Raw genomic sequence first — 25,291 nt, 5'->3', positions numbered from 1 at the left:
TCTTAGGCATCAAAGAATTATGTGTTTACGCTTTATTGTAATATTATAGTATAGACTATAGATATACCTGAACGTCTTTGATTATTTTGGTATTCGCGCAACTCGTCCTCTTGTCTTATTAAAAAAAAATTACATACTATTAAAACCATATCGTAAAAGACTACATTGAAATAATTATTAATTTTCTTGTTGATATCGTGGAAACAAAAAAAAAGAAAACCGCAATGTTAAGAATTTTAATTTGACATTTGAAGAAGAGGCGCAGGCCAGGATAATGTGATAATAATAAATGCCAGCGTGTGAGCGGGTCTCATTTGAATTTGTGATGTACCCATGAATAATGTATTAAGCCAGTTTTTGTGTCGACCGATGCATTATCTGACCAACGCATCTCGAAACACGCCATGTGCTAAGATGTACGACGATGAATACTTCAAATACCTATCTTTTAATTACGAACGACTAATAGTGTTCATTTTTTATTCATGTACATCTGTTAATATTTATATTCGTGAGATTGTGGTACATAAATCTATGTTTTATATCATGTAATAACAATTATTAAATTGTAATTGACTACATTTTAACAGCTATAATAGCGACACAGCAAGGTTTTGCAAAGTACAGCACAATAGCGTGTATTTGTTACAAGGAAAAGCCGACTCAGCTAAAATTCAATGCCGTCGTCGCGATGTGAAGGGGGAGGGGGGAGTCACGGGACGTGATGTTTTTGCTAATTCACTGATACGATACGTGCCACTCGTGTAATCAAATGTTGATACGTAACCGAGATATCGATGGCTCCTACGTAAACTGTTGTATGTTTGAAACGCAAATTTTACAAGACAAAACTTTAAACATTATTACGATGCATTAAATTCTTTCTTTTCGGCGTTACTTTGAAATTTTTATACAAATGGTTATTTATTAGGCTAATTATCTATACCAATAATATAAAGCGGAAAAAATAGTTTTTTTTTTGTGTGTATCGAATATCCCAACAACTACTGCGCCGAATTCAAAAAATTTTTTCACCATTTAAAAGCTATGTTACCAGTGTCAATTTCAAGTGTTAAAGCGCGTTCACGGGGCGAAGTCGCGTGCAACAGCTAGTAAATCATAAAACAGGGTACAAATCGCAATATTCTGGTTTACAATAGTCTACGAAGGAACTATTGATACATCATTGTGTTTGAAATTATGATCAGGAACTGGAATAATATATAAACTACAAAAGTTTATTATCGCCCTTTTTCCAATATCACAAAAGTGTCAAGGTCACTCTTAGACTATATCTGTGTCTTGGTTTGTGTATTTTTTTATGTCTTGAAGGGTTTAACATATTCATTATCGCGCGATAACGCCTCTCACCGAACCGATTAGTTTGTCTGATTGTAAAACGATTGAGGTAATTAAATTAACTATGCCTTATTCAACTATTAAGTTTTTTATAGTGGATAGTGCCCTGTTATATTGTTTTAAGTATTTTATTAAGTGTTTGAAATATCTCGAATGTTTTATAGAACGAAAAAGAATTCATACCCGTTATATTGCAATGTAAAGAAATAAAAGAAACAATTGTTCTCAAACTAGTTCGTCTTGTGTTGATTGCTATTCAGAAATTTACAGTTCACTAGTTTGTGCAGACTATTGCAAACAAAAATTTTATACCAGTTTTATGTTCTGTTTGAGTTGTTATGCGAGTTAATTAGTTAGGTTTGTAACTTTCACAAATTTATGACCATATTTATTCTTCTTGGTGTATGGATGTGATACGAGAAAGCGAGTCAAACAAAAGTTTAACCAATCGGTGTTTAGAGATGGATTTGTCAGGCTTAGAAATGTAACTGGAATGGTAAGAGTAGTGTTAAAATAACTGACCTACCCCGCTGCAAGTTACTCATTTACACAAAGTCCACGCTTCCATGAGCCGTGCGCTCCGTTTCACGCGACATATATGCAGGACCATTACTCTACATGTATAGAAAGAGCTCTCGACGTGCGACCTACGCCACGCCGCGCCGCTTTGAACCCACTACGTATAATATAGAGTTATATCTATCTGTGTGCAGTGTGCAAGCTGTGCACTGGACCGGTTCTAACTCGGCCTGCAAGTCTGCGAGCCGGGCCACGTGAGCCGTGCCCGACGCCGTGTAAGCCGGCGAACATTCTAGATTTTTCGCAATTTCATGTGATTCTTTTTACATTAACGTAATCACCGCGTTTTCGACTGTTAAAGTAAAAACAGTTTGTCTCAAATCCCTAAATATAATAATAATGTAAAAAAAAAACACCAACTTGTGGTAAGTTAAAAGTAGTCGGAAAGTTAACTGGTTGCATCTTCGCGACCTTTGGCATTTGTACTGTGGCCGGTACTGCATCTAGACATCGCATCGTGGGAAAGCGGACCCGGCAATGCGGCTTAATACCTTATTATGCTAAGCCTCCCTGACCTTACACGCTTCATTGCTCTCCTGGTAATGCAGACAAAGAGAATATGTTTAATTGTTTCATTCAAACTCTTGCATTTACAATATTAGTAAGACTAGAAGGAATAGTAAGTAATGAATATAATAATTATCATTATATTAAAAGTTGAAGTAATTACAAGTTTCTCTTGCAACAAGTTTTACAGCATTTTATGAATAGCTGTGCAAGTAAACACTTTGTTAAATGACATGTTTATCACAAAATAAAAACGTCAATGGTTTATCTAAATTGATATATCAAATATTTATCAGTTGTAGATAAGAATTAAATATCATTGAAATGTATTCAACGTGTTAGCGATGTCTCGTTTTGATTGTGACAAATGTTGGCCGATTAATTAAGAGATTACTGATTATAAATTAATTGTCACAATGATGTGGCAAACATTATGAGTCGTATTAAGGGCGATGTGATTTTCTTTAACCATGAAAGCCGTAATCTCTATTCATTGATATTAATTAATTTACAAAATAGGTTTGTTAAATGTTAAATTTTCTTTATTGTCTAAGTGGCAATAGAACCAGCACTCATTTTGCATCACATCATCATAGCTAGTGATCGCTACCCGTAATCGTATCTCGCCTTGCTTACCATAAATGTATAGGGACCATATAATTTAATTACGAAGAAAAATGACCACTCAACTGGGCTTCGAACCATAATAACGAGTATTTTTATATCTATCATATGGCATTTTGCTACAATTGTTGATATGATAGAAGACCGAACATGCCTTATCAGAGGACCGGTCTGCTATCAGTAAACACCAGCCATAAGTAAATACTGAAGAAATCCAACTTGGCGCGGGTTCAAAGCGCCGCCGGACGATTTATTTGCTGCCAAGTGTAATATTTTTAGGCGCTATGTATATGACATGGCGAATTCTATTTACTATATTTATAAACCTTAGATTTGCTTGTAGAATCAATAAACAATGGAAATAAAAGGTAAAGTTTTTCTTTAAATCCCATAGGCTTTTTAGATCTAACATTGTGGTTACATAGGACCACGTAAGCGATGTAACTAAGGGACGAAAACTTCGCAAGTCTTTGTTCGATAAGTACGATAAATTACCAAATTGCTAGAAAGCTTTTGAAATTAACAAGGCTCTGTAATAAGTTACCGTGTCTTTACTTCAATTGTGATATTATTAGCATAATATTGCAAAGCGCGTTGGTCGCAGTTCGGAGCACCGTCACCCGGCCTCGCCGAAGGCCGAGCCCAACTTTTATTGATTTTTTATGCGCATTGTCCATTCCGTTTGGCCAGTGACGCCCCCGCGCTCTGACGTACGTATCATTGAAACGTATGTGAAGAATGGAATATAATATGTAATATTTTATAATATTCTACGAATATACGACAATCGAGTAATTAAAAATTATTTTGACTTTCTAGACAGCTTTTAAAACCTAAGTTATAAACAAACATGCTGCCCAGAATAATGCCATTATGTTCACTATAAGAATTAATTTAATCCTATGTTGCGGTATTGATAGAAACAATACTAGTTCCATGTAATAATAAGAATATTGTTTGTTTCAGGTTTTAGTCGGCGAAAACACTCTTTGGAATTGAGAGTGAGTATTTCTATTATATAAGAATTCTTATTCTACGACTGTATTAAAATCTACGACTTGACAACGGTTTACAAAATACCGAAAATATCTTCGCGTTCTTCAATTAAATTGGAATTGCGTTCTCTAGATAACGCCTACTGATTTACATGTATAGTATCTTCCTATAGACGGCAGTGTCCTTTCACGTTCCATTGGAATGTAAAGTCGTTAAGTCGCTATACGTAGATATAGATAGCGGTGCGGGCCAAAGAGCTCGTCTTTGTTCGCATGAGTTATGCCCGCGTCCCGACAATCCGCTAAATGACCCCCGGCAACGCCACAAATCACCAGTCAACGGCTAAGACCAGGCTAACAAGGCTTGTTGCTTTGGCTAGCATCAATTAATGTTAGCTTCAGCATCGACGTGCTTAAGATATCCAATTAAAGGAAAATTATTTGAAATAAGAAAATTGTGATTTTATCAACCTCCCAAGATCCCCTTTCGAGAGGTGAAGCTAAAGTCGGGGTTATTAGGTCCACAACGTGACTTGGTTGTTAATTTAGTCTAGAATTATAATAGTTATTTAGGTATGATACCACATTTAATATTATTAAGAGTTTGTCCACGTTATTACATCGAAATAATTTTAATGCCCGGCCTAAATCATCAAAAAGTTTATTTTCAAGAATCTTAATTCAATTCACAGCAAAACGCTCATCTCATGACCTCCCCTCCCTCTCACCGCCTCCGTCGTCCCTCGGCTTACGACTTTCATACCGTAGCTGTGAATATATTTTCACGCCAAAACAGCACTAAATGCCTGCGACAAAAACTTGTAAATCGCTTGCAATTCAATTAAACGGACACACGCGATCATTAAGTGTGTATATCTGTTAATAATGATTGCGATTGTCTGGTTGTACGCGCGCGGAGTTACGACGCAGTTGCTGGGCGCTTCCCTCCCCCCACAGTACCACTACCCCCCGTATGCCAATTTCACACGAGGGCTGAACGCGGTTTGAACAAACAACGCAGATACTGAAACAATACTTTTTTCGACACTACGTATTCGTTCAAATAATTGCAATAATACTGCACTGTCTGTTCTTACCCATATGTGAAAATAGCATTACAGTCCGGTCGATACTCGGTACGTCTTGATATAAAATAGCATTCAGAATCGCTTTGTAACGCCTGAATGGATGTGGCCTGTGGCAATGCGCGCGCGTCTCTCGTACATGTGTGCGTGTGACGTGTATGAATTATCAGCCACATGTGTCGTATGCACGATCAGTTAAATGAAACTCCTCCACGCCACTAGGGTTGCTAAATTATGCATCGTTATGAGTCAAACTAGGGTTGTTTCTGCGCAGTTTTGTACACACTGGATTTTTTGTTGGCAATCCTCAATCAAACTACATCCAATTTGTTCATTGTGCAGAAATTCAAGTGACTTCTTAGTTGAATGTGTGAGCTATTATTAAAAGCCAAGGTCGGTTTTTAAAAATAGTCATTTTCTCTCGTTTCTTTCACACTAATGATAAGTTTACGTAAAAAGTATTTTTAACTTTTTTAAATGTCATAGGAATGTGATTTTTATCAATAGACTTGTTGGAGTTAGCAATAGTTATTTTGCTGACTACTAATATTATAAATAGAAAATATTTGTATTTTTGGTTTTTTTCTTTCAACGTTAGAAAGGTAATTTATCCGTGAGTAAAATGGGCTATATTTTTTAATTTCACGCGGGAGAAGTCGCAACAGTTTAAGAACATATTCGTAATTGTAACATAGCTTCCCATACAGTTATGTAATTCTCACTATATCAAAGGTCACAATTGGTAGTCACGCGTTATGATAGTGCTACAACACATTATATCAGAACAACAAGAATTTTATGTTTATTTCATTCATCATGCCCCGACTATTGATAGCGCACAACAATCATTATTAACAATAAACATTATTAAGTTAATCCTACTTATAAATGCGAAAGTTTAGTTGGATGGATGGATGATTATTAGAGTTTGTAACCTAATCGGCTGAACGGATTACTATGAAATTTGGTATAGATGTAGAGGATAGTCTGGAAGAACACTTAGGCTAGCCATTTTTTTTTGTTTTTTTAATTCCACGCGGTAGGAACCGCGGACGAAAGCTAGTAGGTGATAGTGGTGTTACACTTGATTAATCAATCCAGAATATTCTTAACCCCAAATTTCAAATATGACATTTGTACATGAAAATTATTGCTATCTCAACTTTGTCAGTGAGAAATATAAAAATGTCTTAGTGGTAACATGATACTCTCCCCCAAACAGAAAACTTTTGTAAGCAAATAAAGGATTTTAGACATTTTTTGTCACGTTTCTTCGTTAATGGAATAAGATTTTTAAAGCGATTCATATATTTGATCTATCGTTTCTGAATGTTTTCCGTTAGGTTGCACATTCCGGGAAGGGCGCGGGTGTCGTGAGAGAGGGCAAATACTGCCCGCGCTAAGACCGGTCCCCTACGTGAACGGACTCTGTAATTGTTTAAGTGTGCGCATTTTTTGTCAATAAATATTAATGTACTGAATAGAAAATACGTTGATTAATTCTCCAGAAATCTGCGATATTTTTTATGAATACGGTCCCACTTTATCTACTAATGGAATACCTTTGCGTAGATTTAGAATTTTATAGTTAGAAAATTATGCTAGTCGATGACCTTATTTCTTTTTAAAATACACTAAAAATCGATCAAAAGCCATTGGGTAAACCATATTTCAAAGCATTCTTTCGCAAAAACGAACGCCCGTATCGCCAGTAACGATAGTACCTAACTCAAGGCTGCCGGAATTCGATTCAGCTCAGATATGTGTGCGTGTAAGTGGTAGCGAAATGTGATAGTTAGGGTTGCCACTACGATTTTTTAAATAAAGAAAAAGAAAAGTTTTGACTATCTTGTTTAATTTGTAATAGTTGAAATTAGATATAGACATTTTCATATTTATTATAAGCGTTAGGAACGTTAGCAACCCTATTAATATGCTATTTGTCGGAATACGTCATGTGAGGACGGGCGCGAAGTGATACATATCGTGTCCAGAGCGACGGATGCCTCGCATTTGCATGAATTCTTAGTATTCTTTATATTATGCGAACATTAAATATCAACATATTAACATACTTGATATGTGTTATGTGCCTATATATTAACACGATCTTTATTGTTGCAATACCTGTTTGATTCTTTTATTATTTGATTATGTTACATTTAAATTTCAAACAGTAAAAAAAGTTGGCATTTGTGTAGAAAAAATGCAAACTAAATTGCCACTACAATGCTACTAGATATCTTATTATTCTTACAAATAATTATTGTTATAAAATATGCACCGTTTTTATTACTTATAGTCGCACCATACAAGGTCAGTTCTCGGCCCATAATTTGCGGCCTGTTTTTTTTAATAATCTTCCGAACCCAAGCATAATGCGAGTCGAGGCGCTCGCTATTACGCTTCCACACGAGCCGGCTTATGTTACCACTCGTATGAAATGTGATAAACAGGAAAATGCTTGAGGCGTTGCCGTCCAACTATACACCTTACCACACTATAGTACACACTGTACCATAACGTTTTGCGAATAAAGACTTTATTAACGTAGCATAAGGTTCAAAGTGAAGTAATCTATAGAACGTCTCGTGTGGTAGGCGCCGAAGACATATAGGACGTGTTCATGCGCTTGGAAAATAAAATCCAGTCCTCGCAAGGATTTCTTCTCATGTTTCGCCGAAAGTTTCTGCGAAGTCCCTTTTTAAGGACCCGGACGTCGACCGAAATATTCGATAGTATTATTTATCGCTGTCTTATTGTTTTTTTTTTATGTCGTTATAACAAAATAAAAGACTAGTTGTTGCTCGCGACTTGGCCCGCGTGAATTTAAACATTAATACAGTATATAGGCTATGTTACTCATAGATAAGTTACCTTTCTAATGGTAAAGAATTTTTAAATCGGCCGAGTAATTTTTGTGTCAATCAAATACATACAAAAATGCAAAAATGGAGATATTTCCTCTTTATAATAACAAGAATAAAAGATGTAAATAGTATTTTTACATTTTGATACTTTCTGTATAACAACTGAAGAATTTCATATATGCGTGATGTTATTTCCTAACACGGTAAGAACGCGAGTGACGTCATCCACTACGCAATGTTTACGTATCCTAATTGCGAAGTAGGTTATGACTTAGAGTAGGATACATATGAAGAATACATGAATGTTATCAAATAAACATGCAGGATAGAGTATAGGGATATAGTCGCGATCAAAAGTCAGACAATCCCCAGAACATATAACTGTTCAGTGCGGTGCACAGCGTACAGCAACGGTCAATGACCAACGCCTAGCTACATGATGGTTACCACACGGACGGAAATGCGGTGGCCGTTCGATGAATTTGTAGCCCGAATTTATTTTATGTTCCATGATTCGGTAGCTCAATTCCATCTCACATATAAGCCGCACGTATGTATCCATACTAATATTATAAAGAGGAAATATTTGTATTTTTGTATGTACTGGAATAACGCACAAACTACGTAGTAAATTAATTTATCTCTTAGTGACATAGGCTTTTTTTATTATTTTTTTAATTTGGCGCGAACGAAGTCGCGAGCCTTTTGCTTGACCCTGTACATTTTCATGTGCAGTTTTCCCCTTAAAATTTATTTACGTTATTTTAAAGTCTGTCTCGATGGTTGTAGATTAGATAAGTCGATACGTGTACGTACGATAGTTATTCGAGCACGCGTTCAAAGGTGCTTTGGTAGATCCGTCGACACGTCGTCGGTGTACAAAACTAGCTGGCTAATTCAGCACCGCTGTTGCCAGGGCATTTACCTCGAACTTAGGGTTCCCACTGTTTATAGTAGCCGGAAGATAATGTCATTGTAGACTGCAAAAATTGTCAGGAAGTATGTGTGAAATAAAACATTTTTTTAGATAAAATGACAGATGTATCCAATAAAGTAGTTCAACAAACAATATTTAAATAAGTAATATTGTTTTATTTTTAAAGTGTCGGGTGACTGTGACAGCCCTAACATTCGTGAAGACCGCAGGGGCTGGGTGAATGAAACAGTCGTAAGAGTGGCGCGATAAACATTCTAGATGCGTCATTAGAGAAAATGGAAGTGAACTACTTTGGAACGGTCTCGATATTAGCAATTTATATGTTGCCCATGACGTACTGTTCCGTATGTTCATTTTAACTAACAAACAAACACACATACTGGTAATCGTACCTTCCTATTTAAAAATCGTTTCGCGAAATGTCGAATATTATTAGCATTATTTAATTTTTTAATTTAAATACTTGAAATTCATTATGTATTTTTGTATCGTAATAAAGCGTTTAAGCATGAGTAAAGAATATAAGAATTATTAAAAAATTAATTACTGTCAACCCTATATTTATGCAGCGACCTCATGGTGCGCGGTGTGTCGCAAATAAAATACACGGAAAGCGATCCGCTTTCGTTTACTTTCACGTATGACCGAAGAACACGACACGGCTAACTGAAGTACTACTACTATTAAAGTAACTACATATGTGTATAATCATATTTTCGGATATTTTCAGGTAATCATATTACATACTGCCTTTAAAAAAAGTCCAATAGCCGGATTTTCAGCTACATTTGAACGTTAGTGTTTTTGTTTTGAAAACGAAGGTATGAAATGCGTTTCTGAACTACGTAACTGGAGTTTTACACCGTTGAAACTTAGTTTCAACCTAACACGAATAAATCACTAGGTAAAAATAAAATAAATGGAAACTTTAGCTAATGCTGGGTATTAGAAATTTTTGATCTCAACGAAAACTTTAAGTTTCTGATATCTCAGTCTTAATATTCGTTTTGTTTCTTTGTTGTTAGTTTTCAGCTGGGTCGTTCTGTATAAGCGAAGTCTTAGTCTAAGTTACGACTATATAAGCGTGTTACCCCTCAGTGGCGTTTATAATTAATGCCAAACTAAGTTGGAGTCGAGGCGGACTGGATTTCATAGCAACTTTGCCCGCTCAAACTTTGTCCGTTACTTAACTTCCCTTGTTATAATGCTCGCAGCTTAAACAAATGCCTAAAACAAAGTTACTACTAAAAAACTTTATTGATAAATGAGTCTGAACAGTTTGTTATGTACCTTTAATTTTATTTTACCAAAACTTTAATAAGCTTACGTTAAGTAAAGGTTTAGAGAAACTAAAACTGTTATGTTTAGTTATCAAAGTTTCTTTATTACAATTATGATTTTTACATAGATATAGCGTTCCCGTGCGGCTTCATCCCCATGAAATTATGAAAATTTTATTTTATTGTTTACATTTGTCAAATTATCAATATCAAATGTCAAAATGACATGACTTGACAAACCTTGGCAATTTTCCCTTCCTTGATGTTGGCATCAACTTATGGTCTCTTTCCCACATTATCCAAAATATTTACCCCCTAAGTTTAATGGCGTGAAAATATATAGCCTAACATGTGACGCAAGTTTAGGGCTTTTTATTAAAAAGAGAATTATTCAAAATATGCTGTAATTGCTGACATCTTAGGCAACAAAGAAAGTGTGTGTTCACGCTTTATTATAATAGTATAGATTTATGAAGATGACAGTATTTTTCGTATATTTAAATTACGATTAACTATAAGGTATTTAGTATTTGTCAGAAGGTAGTGTGTTATGACCTCGTATTATGCCGGTGGGACTCGTTCGTTGCACCGCGACCTTCTGCAGAACACGTTGCAATCTCAATGCGAACTTTGCACTCTGATGTTTCGTGTTATAAATACAGCTTATATAATGCACACGTTCACACAGCTAAAAAGTATAATAAAATCAAATTAATTTTGCTTCTACATTGTTAGGTTAAATGTTTAACTGGCGCCTTAGTCTTTTTTGGTAAACAGTCGTTTAGTATTTAGATTGCTCATAATAAAACTACACTAAAGGCTTTTTTCTTGGCAACTAAATGTCGGATTGTTGCAGAAAGTCCGATTAGCAAAACATTTTACTTCGAATTTGTTTATTCATTAGTTTGAAACTAAAATATTAACTTAATTTAAGACTTAAATATCCCGTATGTTGTAGAATCTGTTAGGGCTTAAATCGTAAAGATATGGCACTATTTATGGAACATAACTCCTTACTGTATCTCAGGGGACGTGGGAACTCCCACGGCTTTTTCCAAGTGATTATTAGATTTCGCTGTTCATCTAATGACAGTAGTCGTTATAAGCCTCGATTACTGTTAATTGTTACTTCAGTAAGGTTACTACTAGTAGGAAAAACGCGTTTTGATTATACTGATGGATTCTTGTATCGATGACCAATCATTTACTTCCCACGTATTCGTAGTAAAAGTTTGAACATTTAAATACCTAAATACATTAGAATTCATAAATGTCAAAATTTCATACTATGGCTAAATAAAGCTTGTAGGGACACAATCTTTAATTAGCTTTATCTCAACATCTACGATATTTTTTATTAAGGTTATAAATGCTATTTAATTCGTACAAGTCATTGGCTGCATGATATAGAACAAAGAAAAAGTGTTTAGTAGCGTAAATAGGACAATGTTATATGTATCAGAGAACGGGTTGTGCGTCGGCAATTTCTCCAGAGATCGGCCCAGCGGCGTGTGGAATAAACGTTTATTGTGCCCCTCATGCATACCAACGATAAAATTTGCATTTCGGGTGCGCGATCACTCGTAAAACACAACTCGACCAACTGGAGCAATCTCGTGCCTAACCTATGATAAACAAAACTAACTGCATTTGAAAAATGCAACTCGTTGTTAAATTATAATAAAATATCTTGCAACAGAATTTTAGGCTTCTATAATTCATGTAATGGGGTAGGAAATAAATTTCCTAGACTGTAAACAGCTGTGGGACAGTAAACACTCTAAATTGTTTACACACTAATCGTAATTTAAGTGTCTCTTCTGGTGAAATATGGTTAGTTATCAGCAAGTAAATCCCCCTGTTTAAATCACTCTCAAGGTATAATAATCAGTCTCAATAAACAATTACGAAGGTGTCTTAAGAACATGATTCAAAAACTTATGTAATTAAAAATTGTACCGTTTATTAAGTAACTAATTGAAAATTTGACCATAGATCATAACAGAACAAAAAATTGTTACATTTTACAGTTTTTGCGTATACATCACATCATACATACATCACCAGCTCACTATACGTCCCCACCGAGGGGCTCGGAGCCTACCCTAATAAGGGGTGACTAGGCCATAGTCAACCACGCTGGCCAAGTGCGGGTTGGTTGACTTCACATATATCTTTGAATTTCTTCGCCGATATGTGCAGGTTGCATCACGATGTTTTCCTTCACCGTAAGAACCTCGGGTAAATTATGTACATATGAAAATTCGAAAAATCGAAAATCACATTGGTACATGGCGGGATTCGAACCCAAGACCTGTAGATTACAAGTCAAGTGTTCAAACCACTGAGCCACCGACGCTCGTTTTTGCGTATAGCTGACAATTAATATATGTCATCGAGTTGAATTAAATCCTTTCATTTATCATTGTCGATAGTTCTATGTATGTGTGCATTGGTTAGATTTTGCTATGTGTGTGTTTTGAAGTTATTATTCGAAGCAACTATGCTTTCGAAAGCGAAAAGAATGTAATTTTATTCATTATCTAATAATAAAAGCTTGCGTAAAAAATCTTGTTAACCAACACATAAATGAAACTGGTTCTTAAATTTTATCTAGCTCGATTCGCCAGAAACACTAATGCAATGTTTAAGTCTAGATAAAGCGTTGTTTGACCGTCGTTTTAGATAACCCCGTCTCGAATTTCGTAACTTGGATCTTATCTTTTTTTCTTTGAACTTTATCTTTTGATATAATTCAACGGATAAATTATTGAGATCAAATGTTAAACAGGTTTTATAGATGTTAAGGTAAATTAATTCAGTTTGTTTAAACAAGTATTTTTAAAGGAAATGAGTATTTTAATATCTAATTCGATTTACAGGAAACATGTTATCTTAATTCCGATGTAACATACTGCCTAGGCTGTTCCTCTTAGTGGTATTATTGAACGCGTTGCAGAATTGCCAACGTCGGGGATTCTAAGCGGTAATAATAGTGAAAGACACTCGGCTCGCTCTTCCGCTTAGCTCGCTGAAAAGGAATGCTGACTCGGACGGGAATAAAACCGGCCTCGACCGCACGATGCGACCCGTTTGCACCCCACGGCGACGACACGCCAACGATTTTAATGCACGATTGGGTTATTCACAATGTCTATTTTTTTATAGTATGTCACAAGTTATCTACATTTTAATACGAAAATTAAAAATGTACAGTAAGTTTACAATAAATGCACAATTTTTTACAATTTCAGGTTTCTTTTCAAAGGTTTAAAATGTTTTCAACGTTACGTTTCTGGATTAAAATAAAGTTTAATTCAGTGAGGCATAAATAGCGATCGCCATCCATCCAACCGATGGGATTTAACATGGGTCGTGTCGGTACAGTGCAGTATAAAAGTGCTGCACGCTATAACTCAGTTTACGCAGCGCTTCGACCGGACTGAATTACTCTTTTTATTTTTAACGTTAAAACTTTTCGAATCGCAAACGTTTGGGTACACAGCCGCGTCCCATTTCTGTTTGTATTATGTGGTTTAGTTTTAAATTTTTCTATTGAATAGTGTTTGTTTACGTAAGTTGTTATGAATATATCAATTTAACTTAATACCTACAAAAATTCGGCGAAGTTTGAAATTAAAGGGTGACATGTTTTCTTTGAAAAACATAAAAAAGTGATAATTTGTTTTCAAAGAAATATGAACGTTTCATTCCTTTAATTTAATAACATTCTTTTCGGTGTGGGAATAGTGCAAAGTTCAGTATGAGATAACGGTATTCGTTGTATCGCTTTGGCACAATTGCATCCACGAACAATGCGCTCGAATTTGTTGTACCACACATGCACATACAATCACCGTCATCTCATATCTAAGGGCATATCAGTGCCCCTGCCGATGCTATCATTAATGTTTGAATAGGGGAAACGACTCTAATCAGTTTGTTTGTAAATTTTCTTGTTCTGTTTATAATTTCAGCAACAAAAAGCTAACAAAATACATTTAATGTACTTATATTTTAAAAATTGCAGTTAATTGAAACAACAAATTAAAGGACAGTCTTTTCAATTGTAAAACTGCATCACAAATTATTTTAACGCAATACTATACTATACTATACTATACTATACTATACTATACTATACTATACTATACTATACTATACTGCCGGTTCGTACTATACTTTTATTTGCATGTTAGGACATGTGTATTGTATGTGTAGTGTATGTCGAATGCTTGACAATGCAATGCTGTTTCTCGTTATTGGTGTCATATAGTAAGCAGTTTAAAATCGCACCTTTGCAAACATTTTATTGCTGATGTAACGTTTTATTGTGACAAATACTGTGTCAATGTCAATTGTGTTTTTGCTGTGATAAACGGAATAATTTCGCTGAATAGTGCTCCTAATTTTGTTTTGACATTTGCTCACGAATGAAACGAAGATTGTGAACTTAGTTTACTAGGTAAAGTAGGCACTAACAGAATTCGATGCTCTATTTTAAAAAAAAATACGTCATAGATAACTTAAAATGTATCGCAGAAAATGCAAGGGTATGGGCGATAAGAGCCAAAATAAAATGTGGTTTGATGTCTGATCTAAAAGTTTTATAACTCCACTTGGAATGGTAAATGGTACAAAAAAACGTTGTGTGAAATAATGTCAGTCTAGGATTCTTTGTATTCTAGAAGTGATAATGAAAGTTTTCTGGTAGTTGTTTATGAAAATCTATTTTATGAACATCAGAGAGGAAGGGTATTCACAAACAAAGAAGTAGCGGTCAGTGAAACAACATAGTTTTGTTCGCAAGCGCGGCGATGGTGTGAAAAGTTGAACGTGCGTTGGACAGCCCAGTTGGCAGACTTGGCCGAGGGGCGTAAGAATTTATAAGTAATGACTGCATACAACCCGGCAACGGTTACGAACCGTTTAACATTTGTAGAGTAAATAGCGCAGACATGACTATTAGGTACTTTATTGCCAAGTCCTAATTTTAAAGAAATCGGCCTTAATTTTATAACTGACTTGTTATCCACTTAGTTGCAATTTTTGTCTTTATCTGTAACACTTATAAGCACGAGATAATGATTGATACATGTTTATCGTTAAACGGTGAAGATAAAATTATTTAATCATAATAAATTTTATGCACACAACATTTAAAACATAATTCGAATAAATGCAATATCAAAATAAGCGCCAAAATTATTCAGTGAAATTGTACATCGCGTTATCTCCGATTGCAGAAGAACGGAGGGAATGGGGTGGGGAGATGTGAGGAGGGGGGGGTTGTACATCAGTGCCAAGTTTGCTTTCGGCAATTCATCATGTCGCCTCGGCTTATCCGTGTCGCCGCATTCAACGAAACCGAAACTCTCCCAGTTCGATTACACTCGATTATCTTTACTATCTTACTTCTCACTTATATTATATAAGCGAATGTTTGTATGGATGTATGTTTGTTAGTTTGTAGCCTAAATTGGTGGATCTCAATTAAATTGGGTATAGATGTAGAGAATATAGTGTGGAAGAATATATAGGCTACCTGTTTTTTTTTAATTCGCGGGCGAAAGCTTGTCTACAATAAAGGTCGTTAATTATGTTGGACAAAATAAAGAATTATTATAGGTTTTGAACCTCAGTGTACTAATTATACACTTTAAACTAACAGGTGCATTTTTGTTAAGTACTTTCATTACATTTCAAAGCATAATTACATTTGTCACATTGCCAAATTACTCTATGTATGTTTACTTAAATAATCTCAAAGTACAGATTTCTCAGGCTGAATTTATGTTTAAGACTACATTAGTGACCAATGACTCTTAAGTGCAAAAGTAGCACTTGATTTACTAAAAGGAGAAAATAGCACAGAACTTGATTTGAATAAGGTAATCCATCAAAGTGGAATAAAGTAAAACAATTTGAACATTTTCAAGTGTTAACTGTATAAAGTTTGTGTTGTACTATTATCTCTTGAAGTTGGTAGAGCGTTGCACGTTGACGCCGCGCCGCTCCGAATGCGATCGATCGAGAAAGTTTCAAGATCGGCCGATGTCGGGGCCTTCACGGACCGCTGACCCGCTTCGCAGACACTTAGTTTATACTACGACTTTCGATGCTTGTATTAACTTAATGGAAAAGTCCATTGTAAGGCTTATTGTTAATAATGTTGAAAGAAAGAAAAACGTTTACGTAATACAGGTGGATATATCGCAGCTTTACTAGACAGATAGATATTTAGATAATCCTATCTGTCGAAAAGAAAAAACACATTTAGTCGCATATTTGTTTTATACGGTAACATGAATTTTAATTATACCTACGTCTGTGGACTTGAGAAATCAAGTTTAGGGGTTTTGTTTGATTTTTAAAGAAATCCAAGGAAAAACGGTTAACGTACTAGTTTATCTTACTTATCTTGTTAAATCCATATATTTAGGCCAATATTTATATGCGAACCGATTATAATCAAAACTAACATTTTGATTTCACTACACAACTGTACTTCAACTCGCCAACGTTCACACCGACCAGACGTGGCTAGAGAATTGTTTTTACTCACAATAGCTGTAATTGGCCGGATAGCGTCGGTTTTGTCGGCGAGACTGACGAAAAAACACTTCCGCCCGGTTTGGGTAATCGACGATTGCTTGTATTCAAGTCACCTTTTACTGGGACTGTACTTAGAATAGTCTTTATAACGTTTGCTGTGGTTGCTATATGTATCTTTTAAAAGATCCATTAGACTTAAACGATTAGATTAGATTAAATACTCTATTCGGTGCCCAGACTAGAGAAATGTCTTGTATTTCGTTTTTACCATTATTAAACATCTTCTTAGGCCTCTCTTACTTGCTCGACTTGTTTAATCTTCAATGTATATTTTTAGTTTAGGTATTGACATTTAGTAAAATAAATAAGAGAGTTCGAAGTGCCAACACAATTCTGATTTCAGCCACGCCTCTTACATCAATCAAATGAAATCCATTTAAACTTTTATTGATCTGTCAGACGACACCCGTCCCCATCTCAAAGCTTACTGGTTTTAAATTAATGAAAGTTAAAAACGACTCGCGAATCTCCAACTCTGTTGTTTTGCGACTTTTCCTTAATGCGAACTTTGGAAATTATTTTGAGAACCGGCCTTTAGCGGTAGACATCTCTCGGCTAAACTGGGTCAAATGCTTTCTATTATTAAATTTAACAATCATTGGATTTAGAATAGAAAAAGTAAAATAAGGTCACAATAGAATCTATCTGATTATTTCGTTGGTAACTCGAAGGAACATTTGGTAAATTAATAAATAGAATTTAGTTACTTTTTTTTATTAGTATGAGTGATTTCTTTCTGATTATTGTATCGATTGAAATTCAAAAGGCGGTTTTACACGTGGTATTGTGGGATAGTGAGTGGCAGCCCTAGCGATTGCCGGCCGGTCCAGGCGGGCGCGAGGTGAACGACCCCAGCGCGTCCCCGCGATCGAACGCGCCCTCTCCACACCGCTACAAATCCTACAAACAACATTGAACTTTATCACGTAAAGAATAAGACCTATATCCTCAAATGTTTATCAACAACTAGTGAACACTAACGGTTTCAAATAAGATTCATTTTCGCTTGTACTATTGAAAACATGCTCAATTCATTACACACCTTGCTAAATAGGAATAAAGGCGATAGTCGTTTGTAATTAGGATGAATGTGGGTACAAATAAGATATTTGTTGCGTTTGTGAACGGTTTGCGATATACGATGTTTTCGCTTCACGCTCACTCGCCTTTGTCCACGTGTTCCCTTCGAATTGCGCGAATCGTATTATCATTTCTAATTGTAAATGTTTAGTGAGGTAGCAGGTTAATAATACATTTGACTGTTGATGTATTTGGTTCACTTGGTTTAGTGTATCACTAGTTATGTTGTTAAGTCGTTGAGTATACAAGACACCTGTCTTGTAAGAATACACGTGTATTCTATACTATTACTATAATTTACTATCTTACCCATGTTATAAATGCGAAAGTTTAGATGGATCGATGTATGGATGGATGTTTGTTGGAATTTGTAGCCTAAACGGCTGAACAATCTTGTTGAAATTTGGCATAGACATAAAGGACAGTCTGGAAGAACACATTAGGCTACTCGCTTTTGTTTTTTTTTTTAATTCAACGCGGACGGAGTCGCGGGCGAAAGCTAGTAATCTTATAAAGATGAAAGATTTGTGTTTTTGTATGTATTTGATTCACGTAAAAACTACTGGGCAGATTTTAAAAAGTCTTTAAAAATTAGAAACGTTATTTATGTAACCTACGTATTTTTTTTAATTTTTTGTGAACGAAGTCTCTAGTAACAGCTATTATTAAATACATCGAAGAAGTTTCTTGGTAATTCGAATTATGGGATAAATTACTGTTACTAGAGGCATTAGGTATTTTTTTATTCTGTGTATTTTTGGTAACTTGCGGTTGATAATAGCGCCAAGATTAGATTAAAGCGAAAATAACGATTTTCCTGGTTTAACCCGTGCTTGCAAACTCAATGTTTACTTGGAATTAGTCGCAGCGAGGCGCCAACCATATTTGTAATGGAACAGGGAAAAACATCGAAAGTTGTAATTCTTCTTCAGTGTCTGTTATAATTTTGCTTTCTTAGTTAATTTAAATATCAAAATTACAATTTCCTTTGTAAATATTGTCAAGATTCAAAATCAGCAGTAACATGTGTTCGATAGTTTAACTAGTATTTATTGAGTTTACTCTCGTTAGAAATAAAATGCAATCAAATCGTATTTCAGCAAATATGCTATAGACTACGTTGAATAGGAAAATATGCATTACGGATAGGTACTGCAATTATTTACTATCTAGATTTCATATTTATCTTATATAAATTTCCAACTTATTATAATTAGCTAACGAGCGTGAAGTTATAAGCTAGTGCGGTTGTATTGCGTCATTTAAAATTCATAGTGCGTATGGTTAATTTCTTAACAGATGCATATGTGTGTTTTATAGGAAATTATTTATAAAGCAAAAGTGTGGTAATGGTAAACTAAGTAAAAAATAAAATATTTTAATGCGGATGTAAACTTTACACGTGCTTTGATCAGAGTAGATTTTATCGGTAAGTTTCAAGTATAGTGTAGATTAAAAGAAATGTGCAAATTGTCATATTTATCATAAACAAGATTAAATTACAAAGCCCTTAATTTATTCCGACAAAGATTCGTCTTTGCTGCAAGAGGAAACAAGGAAAGCTTTGTTATTTTTTCATCAGAGAAAAATTCTCTCTCAGCGTTTTATGTGTCCAATAACTAATGGATGGGATTTTCCGGCATGGCTTGTTATAGCCAACCCTGAGGGTAGGCAGGAATGGAATTTCATTTGGAAATGAAACCTGACCGCTTATGGTGTATTTGTATCTAATTGCAGCTTAAGGGTGTTATTGTATGAATACAATGTTTAATAACATATAAATATTAGCTGTTGCTCGCGACTTCGTAATTATTATATTACTGGCAAGATTTTTTGAAATCAACCCAGTAGTTTTTGAGTTATTTCAATACATACAAAAATACAAATCTTTCCTCTTTATAATATTTGTATAGATTACATAAGACTAGCCTAAGTTAGAAGAAAATTGGACCTTGTGTCGGGTTTGTAAAACGACTGTGACATTTAATTTTACACTATCGTGGTATAAAAACGCAATATGATGTTATAATGATTGCTTGGGGTTCAGTTTAGTTACAAAAAGGTAAATAACCCATTAAAAACCCATTTTCGGTAATCGGTGGACATAGTTTTCGTCACTGATATGTTGAAGGAAGAACTTCTAAGTGTCTTCTGAGTAATGATTTGTCAAGAATGTTAAAAATAATTTATGAAATTATAATTTTTTTCAACTAGTGGAATGCAATAGTTTTTTTTGTGTTTATTATTGTGTGTCGTGTTTTGTTAAACTTGCGCCACACCTGTTGGTTTGTTGTAAAAAATCAAGCTTATTTTACACTAGCTGTTGCTCGCGACTTTCGCCAGCATGATATTAAAAAAGAATAAAAAATATAGCCTATGTTACAAACATTTTTGAAATCTGTCCAGTAGTTTTTACGTAAATCGACTATATACAAAAATACAAATTTTTCCACCTTATAATATTAGTATAGATAGCAAAACTTTGCCTGTGTTATTTCTCTCAACTTGTATAAATAAGGTTTTGTTTTAAGTTATTACGTGTTACCTCAAGTTATTGTTTGATCATAGTAATCATTAAGATTGTCTTGAAGATATGTGCTTTGATTTTTTATAGTTTATTTGTTAGGAAAAATCCTTAGGAGGATGCGACGAAACCTTGGGGTAAAACTAGTTATATTAGGAACGGATGTTGCCCGCTAGATTGATGGTTATCGTGATTCAACATTCATGCTTGTTTATATAATTACAGAACGTGCGTGAACGTTATAAAGTTACCAGTAGCCGTATAATTATGTTTTGAAATACGCAAGATTATTGCCTAATACAATCAAATATAAATTGCGATCTCGCATAATTACTTACTATCTGATTGACATTAGATATAGTATATAGTAGTCCCGCTGTTTGTGATACCACTTTAAATTGAAAGTTAGGTTTCTGTGGAAAAAACTATTACATTGAAACACATGGTCACCCTTCTATTTTATTAAGAGGAAATATTGGCATTTGTATGTATTGAAATAATTTAAAAACTTCTGGGCCGATTTCAAAAATTCTTTTATCATAAAAAAAGCTACGTTGTCAGTAAGTAACAAGGGTTTTTTTTATTTCACACGAGAAAAGTCCCGTGCAATCTTGTTATGAAAACAGAGATAACTATTGTTTTTCCGCAGTGGAAATTAACGGTAATAGACAGGTGTAAGTACAAAGCAAGAGTCATCAGGGAATAGGAAATTGCAAAGTTTTGATGCAAGTTGGCCGTCTTTGTGTAAGTTTGAGTACTCGGCTGCCATATCACAGTGTCTGCGTCGTTCATTATGTAAACGTAGGGTTGCCAATTACAAACGTTTTATTTATACATAATTCTTTATTGAGTTATTACAAAATCATGGTACACCAGTTTGAATTTTTCATTTAAAAGAGTTAATTTATTAGTAATCTTACTAACATTATAATTGCGAAAGTTTTGATGGATGTAACCAAACTACTAAACGGATCTTGATGAAATTTGGCATAGATGTAGAACGTAGTCTGGAAGAACACATAGGCTACTTACTAAGTTTTTTATCAATTCCTGGCGGACAGAGTCACGTTCGATAGCTAGTTAAGGAAGTAATTTTAAAATACGATGATTTAGGAAGGAAAAGATCCCACATACCTCTTTCTAATTCAAAAACGCGGAAAGTGCAGAAGAAAAAACCACTCGTCGGATTTTAACCTTTGCGAATGAGCGCGCGGTTTGCGTGAAATATGTGCAGTTTGCGACCGGGATTTTCCGCTGTGCAGAAAACAACTCTTAAATGCGAAATAGTTTAAAAAGCGTATAGGGGTCGTGGCAACCCTACAAATGTATATCTAGAGGTTAGTCAAAAGGAAAGTTTTATTGCTCGTGAATTTCATTATAACTTTGAGCTCTGTACATGGGGTGGGGAGGCACGTCTACTCTTTAACGTCTTTAAATGAGGATTGTCGTCTAATTTGTGAGTTATTTTGGATACTGCATTGCGCAATTAAAAGGTACGTTAGTTTGTACCTGATTTGTTTTAATATGTACTTTCATTGACTTAATCGACGCTACATACGTACCATTACATAAAATTATAATAATATTAATCCAGTAAAAATTGAATAGCTTTAAATTAGTATTCATTAAAAAGTAAATATTTTAACGAGTAAATTTGTTTTAGAATTTTTTGTACGGTATGCAAATTGCCAAACTTTTCTGTTTTATAATTTTATTTCGAAATAAACTTTGTGTTGAGCGCGTTTGTTGCATAAAACTAGTACAAATTAGATTTCAGTTAGGGATGAAGTTTACATTGATAGATGAATGTAGAGAGTTGTAAAAGAAATTGTAGTTTTCAACATAATTATAGTATTAAGTCATATATAAGACAATCGAAACGTAAAATGTATAGAATCGTAACAGTTACAATTAAATGCAAGTAAATACTGTTAAAAAATAAAAGTAACTTGCAAACATTGTTTAGTTAAGTATGTATTGTAACATGGCGAAGTTAGCTTAGAGATTATAACACGTAACAAGTTCTCGACTGGAAAGTTGGCTCTCGGGGATTCCCCTCCCCTTCCCAATGCTCCTCCCCCACTCTCAACGTTCGTACGTAACGTGCCACAGGGTTACATTCTCAGCATTTATTTTAGATATAAATTTAAGACTTTCAAAGTCGTTCTGCCAGTTAGGCGACTTTAAGTGCCTATGAACTTGCAATAAATAAAATGTTTCTGGCATTTTCTAAAGCGGTGTTAGAACGTGCATTATATCATTTTTGTAAGTAATTATTGTAAATAAACTGTATTCGACAGTGGGAACAAACAACACAAAGTCATTGCAAGAACAGTCGCGAAGGGAATGCCTAATGACCCCACTGTGAATAACTTGTCCCCTACTTTAGAATCCTGGGGTAAACAAAAAAACGTCGCGGTACTTCCTGTCACTGAGCTCGTGCTTTGAGAGGGTAGTATTGTTTAGCAACTCTATGGGAATGTTTCTTTTGCATAATGTCGACCCTTGTACGCTTTGTTTACATTCTAATTGATGTTGTTTATGTACGTTTCGTTAGTTTTGCTACTTTTAATTGCTTTACTTGGGTAAAAATGCATGTTCATATGCAGGACATATATACTTTATTAAATAAAAATGTGATAATAATTTTTAATTCAATCATCGTATCCACATTTATCTCCAAAGAGATACAACATGTTTGTGTTTCGGAAGTGGAAACCCACGGCAACAATGCTCAGATGTTTAATGGCATAGTTTAATCTGGAGTAAAGTTAACTCGCTGGAAAGCGGTACGGAGGCGAAACTAAACTGTTATGTCTAGAGCTCCGAATCGTAAAGTAATTACGCGGCCTACCTTGTATAGGGTTGGAACATACAAATTAAAACTATTATAATTTTTAGTTTTGAACCTATAAATTTTGAAATGAAATTTTTCCCGTTCCAAAACCACTGTTTAATATGTTTGTACTTTAGTAATTGGCATTCGCTGATCAAATTTACCACGGGTTTTGATGTCATTGTTGTAAACCCAACCCAATATTAAATACTATATATTCTAAATATAAAAGTTTGAATGAATGGATGTTTGTTATTTATCTCCAGAACGGCTCAAAGAATCGCGATAAAATTTAACAGATGTAATCCAGTCTGGAAGAACGTAAATTGCACAATCCTAATCACAATACCGCGGACAATAACTATTTCTTACTAAACTGTTGATGTTTATCGTATTCGTGAACTTATTTACTTTTCTATTAAGTGTTATCTCCAAAATCAACAAGAAACAAGAGAACAAAGTTGTGGTGATCAGTCAATTTATCGGTAAAGTCGTGAAAGTGGCCACCCTGCTTGTAGAAAGTTTAGTAAACTTGCTGCTCGCAGTGTGGACGCGAAAACTTCGCTGTTGCTAGATGAATATGCAAATTGTGTTATACATTATTGTTTGAGCTTCTAGGATTTATATATTTATCTTGTTTACGTAGAATAATTAAGTACGAATAAAGGTAATATGTTTAATAGTGGTTAACTTTTGCTCTTGATGAAATTTAATAAAAGTTTCGATAATGTGCCTGACCTTTATTTGATTGTTTTTAAAGTTTTTGCATTTTAATAGAAGAATAATTGTCTCATAGTCCCAAAATGTTGTGTTTTAAATCTCTACAAACGTCTCTTAACTGAGTGGTGCTCGATGCCGCGGTGTAGAATGTAATCGTGTTACCATCGCAGCACCTTGTACCGTAATTAACCCGCTTTCTAGCCCCCCAGTGCAACAACAGCACGGACGATCGATATCGTAGAAGATTGCTTGTCGTACGATCGCATATCGACATGTTACGTGATAGGAACCCCCTTGGTATAGTTACTATCCCGTTTAAAGTAGTTTAATGATAACTTAAACTTTCTCATCTCACTAGATCTATACTAAAAGATATCCTGAAGAGTCTTAGGGGTTATTCAGTAGGCTTTTTTCCCGATTTATAAGGAGATTTTACTAAATAGATTCTAGGTATACGGAAACTACTACATTAATAAATAACGCAATACATTGAAGGGAATACTATTTATTTACGCTTTTGAATAAAACTTATAGAAACCAAGCTAATTGAAACTGACTGTACGATTCTATGCAATTTAGACACAGTAGGCCAGTGAATGGTAATTCAGAGTGTCGACCGTTGGAAGCGAGCCATCTGATCAGACCAAGAGTATACACGTATACACTACCTGTGACATTTTAGTGTACGAAAAACGTGTCTACAAAAAGGTCAAATCATTACTAAAATTTATGCATTTTAGGTCGCAGACAAATCTTAATTTGTCACTCTGTACTGTTGCCTACAATTCAATTTAAAACCACCAAAATTGCGTTTAGGTTTTCCTTTTTTAAGTAATAAATGCGAATAGTGCTTGCCCTATAATATACCGTAATGCTTATTGTCTCGCGGTGAAAGGGAATTAAACGGTACGCGCGACGTGACGGCGCGTTAGGAAAGGGGAGGGGTGTTACAAAGATATGTTCATGTCACAGTCTATGTCATTTGGGAAATTGGTAGAAAGTTTGTGGACATTAACGTAAATGTAATGTGACGGCACGATCGTAATCTATAATGTTTGACGTTCAATTCAGGTTACAATTTTAATGATATTTGAAATGATTATGTGGAACTTAGAAGTGTGCTAAGGTGGGTTTTTATTGTTAATTTATTAATATAAAGATGTCATAATGTAAAATAACAGCGATAATTAAGCTCTTATCTGTTCTATTTACAAGATAAACCATACTCATCGTTGATCAATACTAAAGGCAATTGAAAGACAACTCTACGAGCCCTTCCT

General features: G+C 34.8%; 1 protein-coding gene across 2 annotated transcripts in view; it reads left to right on the top strand.

The window, feature by feature from the left end:
• Nucleotides 1–25,291, top strand: part of LOC106106638 (C-terminal-binding protein) — a 69,146-nt gene that overhangs the window by 26,048 nt on the left and 17,807 nt on the right. For both annotated transcript variants that reach the window (XM_013287251.1, XM_013287252.1), the window contains one exon: nucleotides 4,036–4,070. The gene's annotated coding sequence lies outside the window, so the exon portion shown is untranslated. The remainder of the gene's footprint in view (nucleotides 1–4,035; nucleotides 4,071–25,291) is intronic.

The sequence above is a fragment of the Papilio polytes genome, unplaced genomic scaffold (assembly GCF_000836215.1).
Source record: "Papilio polytes unplaced genomic scaffold, Ppol_1.0 DF822178.1, whole genome shotgun sequence".
Lineage (NCBI taxonomy): Eukaryota > Metazoa > Arthropoda > Insecta > Lepidoptera > Papilionidae > Papilio > Papilio polytes.
This window is presented reverse-complemented; position numbering and strand designations above follow the sequence as displayed.